The sequence below is a fragment of the Alligator mississippiensis genome, chromosome 3 (genome assembly GCF_030867095.1).
Source record: "Alligator mississippiensis isolate rAllMis1 chromosome 3, rAllMis1, whole genome shotgun sequence".
In the NCBI taxonomy this organism is placed as follows: Eukaryota; Metazoa; Chordata; order Crocodylia; family Alligatoridae; genus Alligator; species Alligator mississippiensis.
The window spans coordinates 31,273,908-31,287,103 of NC_081826.1; the positions used below are offsets into that span (position 1 = coordinate 31,273,908).

The following is a 13,196-nucleotide window of genomic DNA, read 5'->3' on the forward strand; positions in this document are numbered from 1 at the left end:
TGTGGTGTGTGTGACAGAACTTGCTAATTGTTCTTAGTAGTAAAAACAATAGAAAATGTGTTGCCGGGCAATGTTCTGGCAGAAGAATGGTGTACAAGGCACGTGATAACAGTGGTGTAACTAGTGTGGGGTGAAGGGGGCAGCAGCCCTGGACGCTGACTGGAGGCAGTGGGGCAGGGAAAAATAGCAACTGCTACCGCATCTGCACAATCATGCCAGCAGCATGGTGTCATTGCTGCCCCCGAGCATCCTGCTACCCCAGCTAACTTGTTACACCTCTTCCTAATAAGTTTCATCTCTGATTCCCTGAGTCCCATTTAGAAAAGTGGCACCTAGTCTGCTTCCTTTCAAGAATTGTTTCTTTGAGGTGCCTTCTGTGAGTTCTGTGGGAAGGGCCCTGTGAATAAGAATTTACCAGTCTGATGTTTACAGTTCAGCCAAAGTTTGAAATGTATAAGCAAATTTCTAGAGACATGAGATTGGGGGAAGAATCATGGGGATTTGTTATGCAGCTGAATTGCAGATGCCTTTTAAAGGACATCTAATATTTGCCCAATAAAGTTGCCCAAGCCTGTATTCACTTTTCATTGACTACATGCAACTATGGACTGCCTTCCTGTGCTGAGGACCCATCTACATGTTCTTGCTTTTACATTGTCATGGCCATCTTGCCCTGTGGGTGAGCTGAGGCTCTGGTTGGAATAGCTGTATTGGGGTACGTGAAAAATTTTAAAGAGTTTGTGTTGAGCAACATGAGGCATAGCTCCACATTTTCTCCCAATTGGCTTCTTCACTTCCTCCTCAGTAGTGCTCAGTAGTTACCTCATCAGCCAGGTGAGGGCTACAGTGGGAAATTCGTTCTATTCATTGGCTGTAGTTGAATCTGATTAAACTGGAGACATTTTGAGCACTGCCACTGTAACAGATTTAATTCCAGTAATAACAATCAGTTAGAATCAAGCTGTTAAAATGGTTTATTCCATTTTACTGGATACTATTGGAAATATTTGCAAAGCACTTTTACTGCATAAACCATCCAGCTTTGTAAGAGACAGGGAGGCCGGATGGGATTCTTTAAATAAGCATGGCTAGCATCACACTAGACCAACTGGTCTGTAGTTGCAGCTTGTGTTTGTCCTGCTCCTGTCCTGCTTCCAGTATCTAGGTTCTGTCATTTTAGTCCTGAGGCGTATGAGTGGATAAAAAAGTTTAATGGTTGCTAACCATTTTAAAATACAGTTCAATTTGTAATTGCACTAAATAATGTTACACTTGCTGTACAGTGTTATAATCATCCATTCTGGTTGTATTGGTATGAATATTTGTCAAGTAACAACTGGAATTAATAAGAAAGATATAAGCCTTCCAGGATGTGACTGATAAAGTCCATGGTGGCAGATTTGTGAAATCAAAGGGATATTAATTTTCTTTTTTTAGGCCAATTTTTAATGTGGTAAATTTCTCATGAGTTACTACTGTCCTGGTGTCCACTGGTCTGGGCACTCAGAAGCTGTGGGCATCTCTTTGCAGCTAGCACTGAAAGGAGCTAAGCGGCTGAGAAAGCTGCACAGTGTTTCCTGAGCTAGAGAACCAGACAGACAGTTTCCCTAGGGCATCTTCTTCTCCAGTTCCTGTTGTAACAGTCAAAAGGAGGCCAGACAGGAGACCAGGAAATGTAAGCCAGGTTATTAGTATTTAATTGCCCTGCCAATTTTGTCTGGTATCTCATCGTTGGGAGACCAGGACTGTGTTCCTGGATTTATGCTATTCAAAGCAAAGTTAGTAGTGGTAATAAGTTAATGAGAGTCCAAGATAAAATCATGGGTAAGCCCTCTGATTTAGCTTATACTATTGTGACACGGCTGGATAGCTCGACTGATCCTGTGTCAGCTCAGCTCCCTGTGCTCAGTATGATAAGGCAGAAATATGAACTCTGGCTCCAGATAGTGGGTGCTCCATTCCAAAACTAGGTGAGTGTACCTGTGAATTTTAGGAGTAGATTATGCTAGGAACAAGTGTGTTTTCCCACTCACCCTACAGAACTCACCCATTCAGAACTGAATGTTGCCCGCAGTTGCCGAGGGATAAAATGACAGGTTTGGGGCGGGGGGGAGGGGAAGGGGGGGCATGTTTTATTAAAGTCTTTATACAACGTTTGTCTCTTACATTTGGGTGGCTTTGGCTTGTGTTTTGTTTGTTCCGAATTGCTGCAGACAATAGAAAAAGTAATATAACTGTTTGATGTTCAGACAAAGATACTGAATGTACTAACTTCAATAGTTGCTATGTCATGGGAAGGGCTTCATTGTTCTTAAATAACAACAAGTTGTACTTTCACCTATCATGCTGAAATTCATTGTAAAATGGTGGTAGTGTAATTTTTATGTAACTGTATTCTAAAAGCAGAGTCATCTTGTTCTATTGTAAAAGAGCTGTACTTGGTTGTGGTCTGACAGTCCCTCCTGATACAGTCCCTAAAATAAATTATGATGCTTGATCTTTTTAATTTACAGGTACCTGAAGAGGAGGTGGGACTGAGGGGAGAGACTATGTTACTGTAATATAATTAGATATATCCCTTTCTGTTGTCCTTTTTTAGTGTTTCAGTTACCCAAGAGTCATGTCACCCAAAGGAGGTACAACTGGGAACAGTGGGATTGCAAAGAACATAGTATCTGGTCATAAATGTGGGCTTTAATAAGGGAATTGTGTCTTCCACCAGTGCTGCAATCCTTTCTGTATGCGCTTAAGTTTACTTGTAGAAAAGGCATAAGGATTAATGTTTAATTCTCGGAAGCATTCAAAGAAGTCGGATAACTGGATGGTGTTGAATAGGTATGTTCATTTCATGCTGATTTTGTTCACTGGAATTTCAGAACAGTGCATTAAAGCTAACTCCCAAGCTTACTTAAATATTGATGTTATAACATAAAAATATACATGAATAGTGAACTGAATGTCAGAAGAGATTGTTTATAGATTTTTGGAACCTCCTGCCTGCGCTCGCTGGTTTTATGTATTTCTCAACTATTTTAATTGATTAATATTTACTAGTTTATTGGTGTATTTGTTTGTACTGACAGTCAATTTTGAGAAGAGAATAATGTGCATGTGGTTCCCAGACTTTCTGGGCTGCAGACCGGATGATTGGTGTTGGATTGGTCCGTGGGTCAGTTCTGGTGCATGGGATTGGTCCGTGAGCCCGACCCAGCATGAGATAAACACAGTCACCATCCAGCACCTTGCTGCAGCCCCATGCACCAGATTGGGCCCTGGGCCCACTGCTCCAGCCCTGTGTGCAAACCTGGTCTGGCACACAAGGCCATATCATCTGGCCCGTAGAGCTTGGAAGTTTGGTGGTAGGGAAATGGTGCTAGTGTTAACTGCCACTGTTTCCTGCTGCCAATTTTCAGACCTTTGGGAAGCCCCATGGGCCAGATGACATAGTTCAGCTGGCTGGATCTGGCCTGCTGACCAGGGGTTAAACATCACTGCATTAGACAATAGGTCATGGTTTTCAAGGGCTTCCTTCCTACTTTTTAGAATGTCCCTTTTGCATAAAAAGAGAGGGCACGGCTGCATGTGCCACACTTGTTCAACATGAGCATGTGCTGTGCTTGTTAAATATACCAACTAATGCTGGGTGCAAACAGGACATAGGAAATGGCCCTTCATTCAAATGCAGTGGTACCCACAGTGTGCACCCTACAGACTGTCCTCTTGTTGATCTTCTTTTTGATTCATATGTGGATTTCAAAACCAGATCTGGTAAGCTGATGTTTGTCAGATCCTTTCTTATATAGTATCTAGCAAATTCCAGTTATTTTTGACAATACTTTTAATCTTGTTTGCTTTGCTTTACTATGTTTTTCCCTTTCCTATTGACCTTCTTCGAGTGGATGGTGCCTACAGATAAAGCCAATCAGTGTTTTCAGATAGCGTGCAGCCTGTGCAGAGTTCTGCTGCATATTTTACTGATAGGCTGCATTTTACTTCTACGTCTGTTGCTATGGAGCTGTGTAGATTTGCTTACTTGACCCACTAACACAAGGAGTTATTAAAGGCTCTGTCTCCATGGATACACTGGTATGAAAGTATACTTCACAGAGATTAAAATACACATAAAAGAAAAAGATGCACCATGTTGATATAAGTCTGCACTCATGACTGTTCCCAAAGCTTGCTTCCTAGAGATGATCATGGGTAATATCACAATTGAAGGGATTTGGGATACATAACTTTTTATACTGGAGTCACTGCTATAGTTATATCAAGATAAGTAGGGACCTGAACCCCAACACATCTGAAATGCTCTTGCCACCAGGGTATTAGGAATTGCAGGTTGGGCTCTCACCATTGCTCCTGCTCCATTTTGTGTAAATACTTAAATAAGTATCAAAGGAAGGACTGCCGTCTACGACTCACTTAGCTGAGGTGAGTACCCTAACCATAGTGCTGTAGAGTCAGCTCTGTCTCTTACCCTGCCCCCACTGAATATTTAATTATTTATACAAAGTGGGACAGATACAGCAAGGCAGGCTGAGAGAGCCTTTCCCAGCATACCCAGTTCCTGGTGATTAGAGCATACCCAAAAGGAATGGGAGATATGGATTCAAGTCAGGCAGAGCAGGGATGAAACCAGATCTCCTACCTGCCAGGCTCTCATTCTGCTTTTTAGAAGAGAGGAAAACCTGGCTTAGGCACCTGGCTTCAGGAGGGGTTCATGGCTGAGGGCCATATGGCTGAGTGAGATAGCTGCCTCTCCAGAGGCAGGTGCCTACATCTATTTAGGTCAGCTGTTGAGGTGCCTAAATTGCATACCTTCATCTGTATTTCATTCCTGTTTGGTTTAGGTAGCACCTTCTTAGGTGGTTTCTGAGGATCCTTTCCTTAGGTGTCTAACTGTCCCATACATTGTCTGGGGAGCCTGGGCATCTAACTTAGGGTTGGGAATAAATGCTTCAAACCGAGAACTATTATAAAATTGGGCAGGTCAGAAAATGATTAGATTTATCACAGTCCTTATTGTGTGTATATATATGCACACACACATACACAATACATATATACTTCATTCAACTTTGATTGTAGTTTATACATCAACACTAGGCAGTTTGTAGCAGCAAACTCACGTTGCTAGCTTATTGTTATCATAGAGAAGCATTCTCTTCAATCATGCAATTTGAAGTAATTCTAAAGATCATTACATGTTGAAGTTCTATATTTCTGGACCAAAGCCTGCAGATCTCTATTTCACTAGTTAAAGCAGAGAGAAACAAAAGTTTAATTCTGTACAACAGTTAGAAAACACTATATAGTACATTGTAAAGCAGATGAGAATATAATTATCCTGGATCAGAATAGAACTCATAACATGATTCATCTGCCATTGAGACAGTGATGTTCGAGTCATAGGTTTTAGCCTCTATCGCCTTCCAAAAAACGAGGATTTTATATATGGCTCTGTGTACAGTAGCAGAATGGGCTATAATCACAAAGGAACTTACTTAGTGTTCCAGTCCACAACACCTAAGCCATGTCCACGTGAGCACGGATGTTTGGTTCCCTGGGGACAATTAGCAGGAGGACACCTTGTGCCACCCCACCATAAGAAGCAGCCCTGCAGAGGCAGGCTGGGAAACCTTGTGCTGCCACTAGTTGCCCAACAGGGAACACCAGTCCCATGCAGCAGGTTACTCCAGGTGGAGTAGGGGAGGTTGGGGCCAGCACTGGACTGGCCCCAGCAACCTTACCTGGGTCCTGGGGGGCCTCCTGGGGGTGCAGGAGCAGCAATCCTGGATCCTGGCCAGCAGCCAGAACATGGCTTCAGCTGGCCAGGTGCTGGTTTTGAGCAATGCACACTGCCACCCAAAGAGCCACCTCTCCCCCACCTTTTTTTTATGCATGGGTTTTTTTGATCCTTGGATATCTAGGGGTCAAAAAAACCCATGCTGCTTCCTTGCAGTGCAGAGAACAGCTGAATGCAGTAAGTGGCACCACAGACATATCTACGATGCCACATAGCGCACAGCCGTGCTCATCTAGATATGGCCCTAGTGTCTGCATGTCTTGCTGTCCAGTGTAGTCCTTAGCTCCCTGTTAAGCTGCCAGTACTATGCATGGAGAGAATTAAGCATCAAACGAGAAGATTCTCAAAAGCCAGCAAGTAAGAAAGCAGGAAAAGCATAAGAGGGGGGAAAGGACTGAGTTCCATCACTAAAAGATAGCTAGGGCACCACACTCTGGGTTGGAGATGAGCAAATATCTGTGCTCAAGATTACACCCATGAACCCCCTCTTCAAATTATGCAGAGGCAGGGCAGAATGGCACGTTAGGGATTAACTGGTTCGGAGGCATATGCTTTCATTGGCGATGTTTGATGAAGTAGGCTGTTTCCTACAAAAGCTTATGCCTTTCCAGGTAGTCTCTAAGTTGCTACCCTGCCCTGCCTTCTGCTTAACTGCAGCCTAACACTGCTAACTACCTCTCTCTCTCTTCAAGTTAGCTACCTAAGCCAGGTCAGCCCTTTCTTTAAAAAAAAAACAAAAAAGAGAGAGGACCTGAACAGACAACACATTTATCCCAGTGTGATCAGCTTGATTGGGGTAAAATTACCCTTGCAAGAATCAGTGGTTGAGCCCATTCATAGAAGTGGCCCCAGTTGAGCACTTTTTTGCCTACACCAGTGGTTCTCGACTAACATGCTGCAGCAGCCCAGGCATCATGAGAGCCTGCAGGGGTGTTGGCGTCCAGGTGCTATCACCACTGCAGCCCATGTGCCTCATGCTGAGGAAGATCGGGAAGGAGCTGCAAAAGCTGTGGGTGCTCCTGCCTTCATTAGGTTTATCGCATCATCCTTATGCAAGTAGGGGCACCCATTTCTGCTGCAGCCCTTCTGGGTCTGACTCCAAACACTTCTCCTGGAAATCAAGGCACATGGGACAGTTCCACCGAGTGGTGACAGTGGTGCAGTATCCCAGGGAAACACTCAGGCTGCCACACCACCATTGGCACGAGGTGGAACTTTCTCCTGCCTATCTGTATCTGCATCAGATCCACTTCATGCAAGCAGGAGCACTGGTTCCTGTAACATCCTGATCTGGTGCTGCACAAGGCACATGAGGCAGTTCACCGAGCAGTAGTGGCAGCCCCGGTTGAAGATCACTAAGGTAAGCTGAGGCAATGCAACAGTGGTTCTCAATCAGGGTGCTGCTAAATTCAGACAATTTATGGGGGGTATCTTGAATCTAAACACACTGAGAGCCACTGGCTTATATACATCCTTTACCTACTATTGAGGTAGCCATTTACTCAATGCTAATAGTCCTTTACCTACTCCTTTTCTCTTACTTGTGAGGCACAGTAACAACAGTGACTGAATGTGGCTACCCTGGTTTAGTTACATATCTCTCTGTTTCTATTCCCAGATTAATTCACACATGTATACACAATCAGTGTAAACAACACCAGGCAGTATTATCCCAGAGGCCAGGGGTGCAGGGTGTGGGAGACGTTTCTTCAGTTCCCTGTCCTGCCTGATCAAGGGACTTTAGCCTAGTTCTCCTACATCTTAGAACGTCCCTATCACCAAGCTATTAGATAGTCTAGACTGGGGCTCTCTAGCTGTCTCCGAGACATTTCACATGAAGGTTTGTATCAGGGATTTAAAGCAGGTTCTGTGTAATCTAATTACCCCTTTTTTCTCTTTGACCCAAGGAATATTGATATAGTTATATGAAGTGGGACAGGGTTAAGAAGAACAGGCCAACCCTGGAATGTTTGGTAGTTTGGTGGTGAGGGTTCAATTTCCTATTTAAAATCTAGTCACGTGAAGACTCAGATCTGGGTGTTCTGTGGATGCATCTACACGTGTCCAGCTGCACAGTTGTTACTAGCAAGTATTAAATGACTGCGCAGTAACTGCCATTACAGTCCTGGTGGCACACATCATTTCCAACCCTATTGTGCAGTCGCAGTGAGCTCATTGCTCCAGCAGAGTAGCATCGGCACCACAGTTCATGCCTGCTGATGATATGTCACCATAGCAATGAGCTACGGCGACTTAGCATCTCATGTAGACACACTCTGTCTCAGGAAAGTACCCTGACCACACAGGACTTCTGAATATGAGACAGGCCCTTAGGCTGGCCAGCCCTGAAAGCTTGCATCTTTAACCATTATTGGTTGGGGGCCTGATCCAATAGTCATTGTCAAAATATGTCTACTGGATAAAATCACAGAGGTGAAATAAAGGGCAGAAAGTCGAATGTGAGAATCTCATCAGAACTTAATTATGAATGGGGGGAGGGGAGGCATGTGCCCCCCCAGATTTGTGCATGGGGTGGGGGTAGATATAGGCTGGCTGTTGCAGGCTCAGGGCTGCCTTCCCTGCTGCCTTTCCCACAGGAGCCTCCACAGCCCAGCAGGTGAGACCTGACAGAGCAAGACAGGAAGGCTTGGTGCCACCACTGGAAGCCCTGTGCTGCCATGGTGAGGTACTCCCTGCTTGCCTGGCAGCAGCAGGGTGGTGACATGGAGTTGTGCCCCCTGCTGCTGCCGGTTAGGAAGGGAGCACCTTGTCATGGTGAAGAGCTCCTGGCAGCAGCACCAAACCTTCCCATCCTTCTCTGTCCTGCTGTGCTAGGTCCCACCTACTGGGCTGTGGAGACCCCTGGGGGAAGGGCTGCAAGGCAGGGAGCCCCAAGCCCACAGCTGCCAGCCCACATCTGTCCCCCCCTCCCATGGGCTCCACTCCAGCTGTGCCAACCATAGGGGAGAGGGAGCTGGGCTCCACAGTCCATTTGGGCTACAGCAGTTGCTTCCTCCCATGGGTGGCAGTCAGGGCTTGGATGCTGCTGGAGGGGGCAAGGGGCTGCAGACCAGGTCTCTGACTCTGTAGTCCTGGCAGTTGAGGGCCCCCTCCAGCAGGGCTGGGGGAGGAGAGGGCTGCAAGTCGCAAGTGAGGGGCACTGGCAGGGGGCTGCAGGTTGGAAATATGGGGTACCAGTAAGGCTGGGGAGATGGGGAGGGGGGAGTGGGTGGGGAGTAAAGGGCACCAGCAGGGCCATGGGGTGTAGGTGGGGAGTAAGGGGCACTGGCAGGGCCAGGGGTCAGGCATGAAGGGCAATAACAGGGACCAAAGGGCTGTAGGCCTGGAGTTAGGGGTACTACCAGCAGGGCCAAGAGTGAGGGGCACCAGCAAGGATGGGGGTGCTGTGGCTTGGGAGTGAGGGGCAATGGCGTGGGCAGGGCACCAGCATATCATGCTTACTCAGTGCCAACCCAAAATCAAATGTCAAAATTTATAGGTATTTAGAATTTATTTTATTATAGTTATTGAGGCAGAGTTAGGCTTCCAAATTGCTTTGAAATTATAAATATATCAATATAACATTGTCTTCAACTGATGCCTATTTATTAGGGGTGCACCAATAGACATTTTGGGGGCCAATACTGATAGCTGATTTTTAAGGAAGCATATCAGCCAATACCATTTTGATTTCTGATACAAAAGCATCCAGCTGGTAAGTCTGTTGTGACAAAAGGGGAGGGGGGAGGGAAAGATTAAGGGCCCCCCCACCCGGTGAGGGAGGGAGTGGGGCTGGGGCAGGGGTAGGAACTGCCCAGCCGGGGCAGGACAGGTGGGACAGAGCCACGGCTCGTTGGAGAGGGTGCAGGAGGGGGAGCAGTTCCTACCACTGTGCACATCCCAGGAGGTCACAGGGGGTGTGTGCCCCTGGATCTGCGCAGGGTGGGCTGCAGCTGTGGGCTGGGGCTGGGGGCTGTGCTGGGCTCTTCCCAGAAGGGGAAGGGGTGGGGAAGGAGGCGGGGCTGTGCTGTGCTTGGTGCAGGTGGTGACAGTGCTGGAAGAGGGCTACTGGGGGGGTGGGGTGCAGCCACCCCAAATTTCACTGTAGCCTCTCCGTTAGCCCCCCTCCCAGTGCGATCACCACCCGCCCTGAGCACAGTGTGGCCTAGGCCTCCCGCCCATGCTGGGCAGAGCTCACAGCTGCAGCCTGCCACACCATACCCCGCCATGCTCTGCACAGATCTGGGGGCACACGCCTCCCCACTCCCCCATGCCCTTCCGGGGTGCACGCAGGAGCAAGAGCTGTTCCCCCTCCCCGTGCCCCCCAGACAAGCCGTGGCTCCCTCCTGTGCTATGCCTCACCCCAGCTGGGCAGTGCCTACTGTAGCCCCAGCCACACTCCCTCCCTCACTGTGAGGTTCATTGATCTACCCTCCCCACCCTCCCCTTGCACCACAACATACTTACCAGCTGCACGCAGCTCTCCAAGCTGCCAGGCTGTGCTCCTTGCTGCCTGCATGCTGAGCTGCAGCTGCATGCATGCAGGGGCATTTATTGGCCAAATTATCGGCCACGTCAGACTGATTTGTGCTATAGTCAATTTTCTTTGTCAGTGCTAATCTAGTATCGGACCGATGTATCGGTGGACCTCTACTGTATATTGGTGGTGTTTCATATTAATTGTGGAATTACACAGATTTAGGGGTTTTTAATCAGACAATTTACATTTTTATCAGAGAAGTTGTGATTTTTAAACAGAGAAAACCAGGAGCAAAGCCTGGAGTAGCTGGGAGGCACTGAATAGCCTTGAGGCATCCATGGTTTAGGCAGGTTTGTACATGCCCAACAGCAGGAACTGGTGAACTTCAGGCACCTTCAGGGTTAGGGTGCAGCTGAGCAGTAATTTGGAGGCGCCCAAATTTTGGGCTTAGACACCTAAAATGGCAGTTAGGCATTCATGTCCTCTTGTGGATTTAGTTTAATATATACTGCTGAGCTTTGGAAAGATAACCATTGCATAATACAAGCTTTGAAAAACTGGGGCAGGCGGAGGATGGGTAAAAGCTGTAATTTTTTGGCCAGATATACTGCTTTAATATACAGCAAAATCTTTTTTTTTTAATCCCCTGCACTAATCCAATATGATACCTAAGCCCAAGAAAATAAAACACTGATGCCATCCTCACTGCACACAGCCTCCATTAATTTTAAAATATGCAAAAGTTCAACCTGGAATGTGCTTTGCAGTTTGTGTATTTATTATATTGAATCTTTTTGTGATCAACTTCTGCTGGCAGTTTTCTGTGCTCTTAAGTTTACTTAGCCTTCACAGAAGAAATATTATGCATACGGAAGAGGCCATAATGAATCATCCCTTCAGGGGAATTTCTTTTTTCTTTTCTTTTTTTTTTTTTTTGCTAAATGTGCCATGCTTTTCAGGTACAATCTCAGTTTTTGATGTCAGTGTTTAAAGTAGCTTGCTGAATCCCTAATTATATTGAAAGCATTCTGGACCTGATCTAGCAAGTTTTTACCATTTGCAGTTCCTACTGACCTCAATTTTCCTTCTTTTGTCATTACTTGTGCAATAACATCTATAACATCTTGACTCCCTCACTAATTTTCTGTTTCTTTTCTGTGTTATCCCCACCACTAATGTTTCTTTTTATCTTAGAATGAACAAATTACATATCTGTAATCTCGCTTCATAAACTAATGAACTAATGCCCTCTAATCCTGTTGCAGTAATTGTTGACCTTTGGATGTTTTCCAGGTTACCAATGCCTTTTTAATGAACAGTGTGGGATTTGCACTGTATTCTGGGCAAAGCTTAAGCAACAGTTGATTTATGACTCCCCTTTGTGTTTACATGCAATACTAATTATTTATATTGCCTATTACTTAGCACCTGCACATCTTAGCTTTTTGCTCCTGATAATTCGGTTGCAAGCATGTGAAAGTCTCATTCTTCTCAGAGTTAGAAGGTAAAGCCAGCAGCATGGTGATCTTCCTTGGAAAAAATACTTGGATCCAAAGCATTTATATCTGTGATCCATCTGAAAGTATGTGTACCATCATCTACTTCAGTAGAAACAAATTTTCATATTTTACTAAATAACTAATTTATTTACTTTATTTACTTTTAAAAACTTTAAAAAAAACTAAAAAAAAGGTAAGGAGTAGAAAAAGTGAGGAAATGTGTCTCATGCTATAAAATGTTTAGTGCAAAAGTAGGTGAAAAAGGGCCAGATTCTGAATCAAATATTGAAGAACAGAGTGAAGTATAAAGGACATTGATTTTTCCTTGTTTACTTTTCAGAGGTTAAATATTATTTATGAATATAGTGAGCAGGCTTTCTTTCCTTTCAAGATTAAAATTTATATTTTAAAAATGTTCCTTCAGCTACTTTTCATTAAAAGTTGTATTTCACTTTTTAGTGCTTTGATTTGAGTGTGTGTAGAGTATGATATTAATCAGTAGTTAGTAAATCTGAGCATTAGTTCAATAAATGCCATTTTTTTAAACATAAGAGCTGGATTATTTTAATCATGCCTAGTATCTATAAAGGATTTTATCTCCTCTCGACAGTTTTTTGTTTTCTAAAATTTCCTACATAGACCTGATTGATCCACATGTCACAGTGTAGCTGGAATGTATGGAAACACATACATTTTCCTAAGTAGGCCCATGCTGGACAAAATATTTTTTAAACAAGCCAGAAAGCCAGTGGTCAAAACTTAATTACAGTCAGGATGGTTTAAACTAATTCTTAGATGCTCAATGGTTGAAGTTATCCAATCCTACTTATGTTGGCCACTTCCACACTTGGTAGCTGCGGCGTTTCAGAATCACACGTTTGGAATTAGGTGACTAAAGTTGGGTTAGGCAGGAATTAGGTGTTTAAATGCTTCTCTAGATCTAGCCCCTTGCCCTTAACTGATGTGCCATACTTTTTCAGATGCATGTTGTATAGTTACATGCGTCTCTTCTGTGATGTATCATAAAATCATGGGAGCTGTTTTTTAAATGCATCTTACAGTGTTGCAATAATTTTTATTGGGTTTTATTTTAAAAATATCAAAACTCTGAAGACTGGGAGCATGTCTACATGTTTTAGGAGAGCACCACTGAGACGCATAGCTCACCCAGCTGGTCTGTCTCAGTACACCAAACCCAGAGACAGGACAATGAAGCCACTTTGAATACATGCCTTGCTGCCACTTTCAAGCATGCCGGGGTGGACATCTTGAAAGCTGCAGCAGGAGCAGCCTCGGGGCACTTCATCACCTCATTTCTGGGTTTGATGCTGAGGGGCATGCTTCGCTGTTACTCTCTGGTAGGAAGTTAGATGCAGTATATAACTATGACCTTGTTTCATATTTTATG

The 13,196-nt window shown here is 44.9% G+C and overlaps 1 protein-coding gene across 2 annotated transcripts in view; it reads left to right on the forward strand.

Annotated features, from left to right (window-relative positions):
- The window catches only part of SYBU (syntabulin), a 58,273-nt gene that overhangs the window by 25,238 nt on the left and 19,839 nt on the right, over positions 1-13,196 (forward strand). Inside the window, exon 1 of one of the 2 annotated variants that reach the window (XM_059723805.1) lies at positions 1,881-1,970. The exons of the other annotated variant lie outside the window; for it this stretch is intronic. The gene's annotated coding sequence lies outside the window, so the exon portion shown is untranslated. Of the gene's footprint in view, positions 1-1,880; positions 1,971-13,196 lie in introns of those variants that run through there. 2 annotated transcript variants of the gene reach the window in all.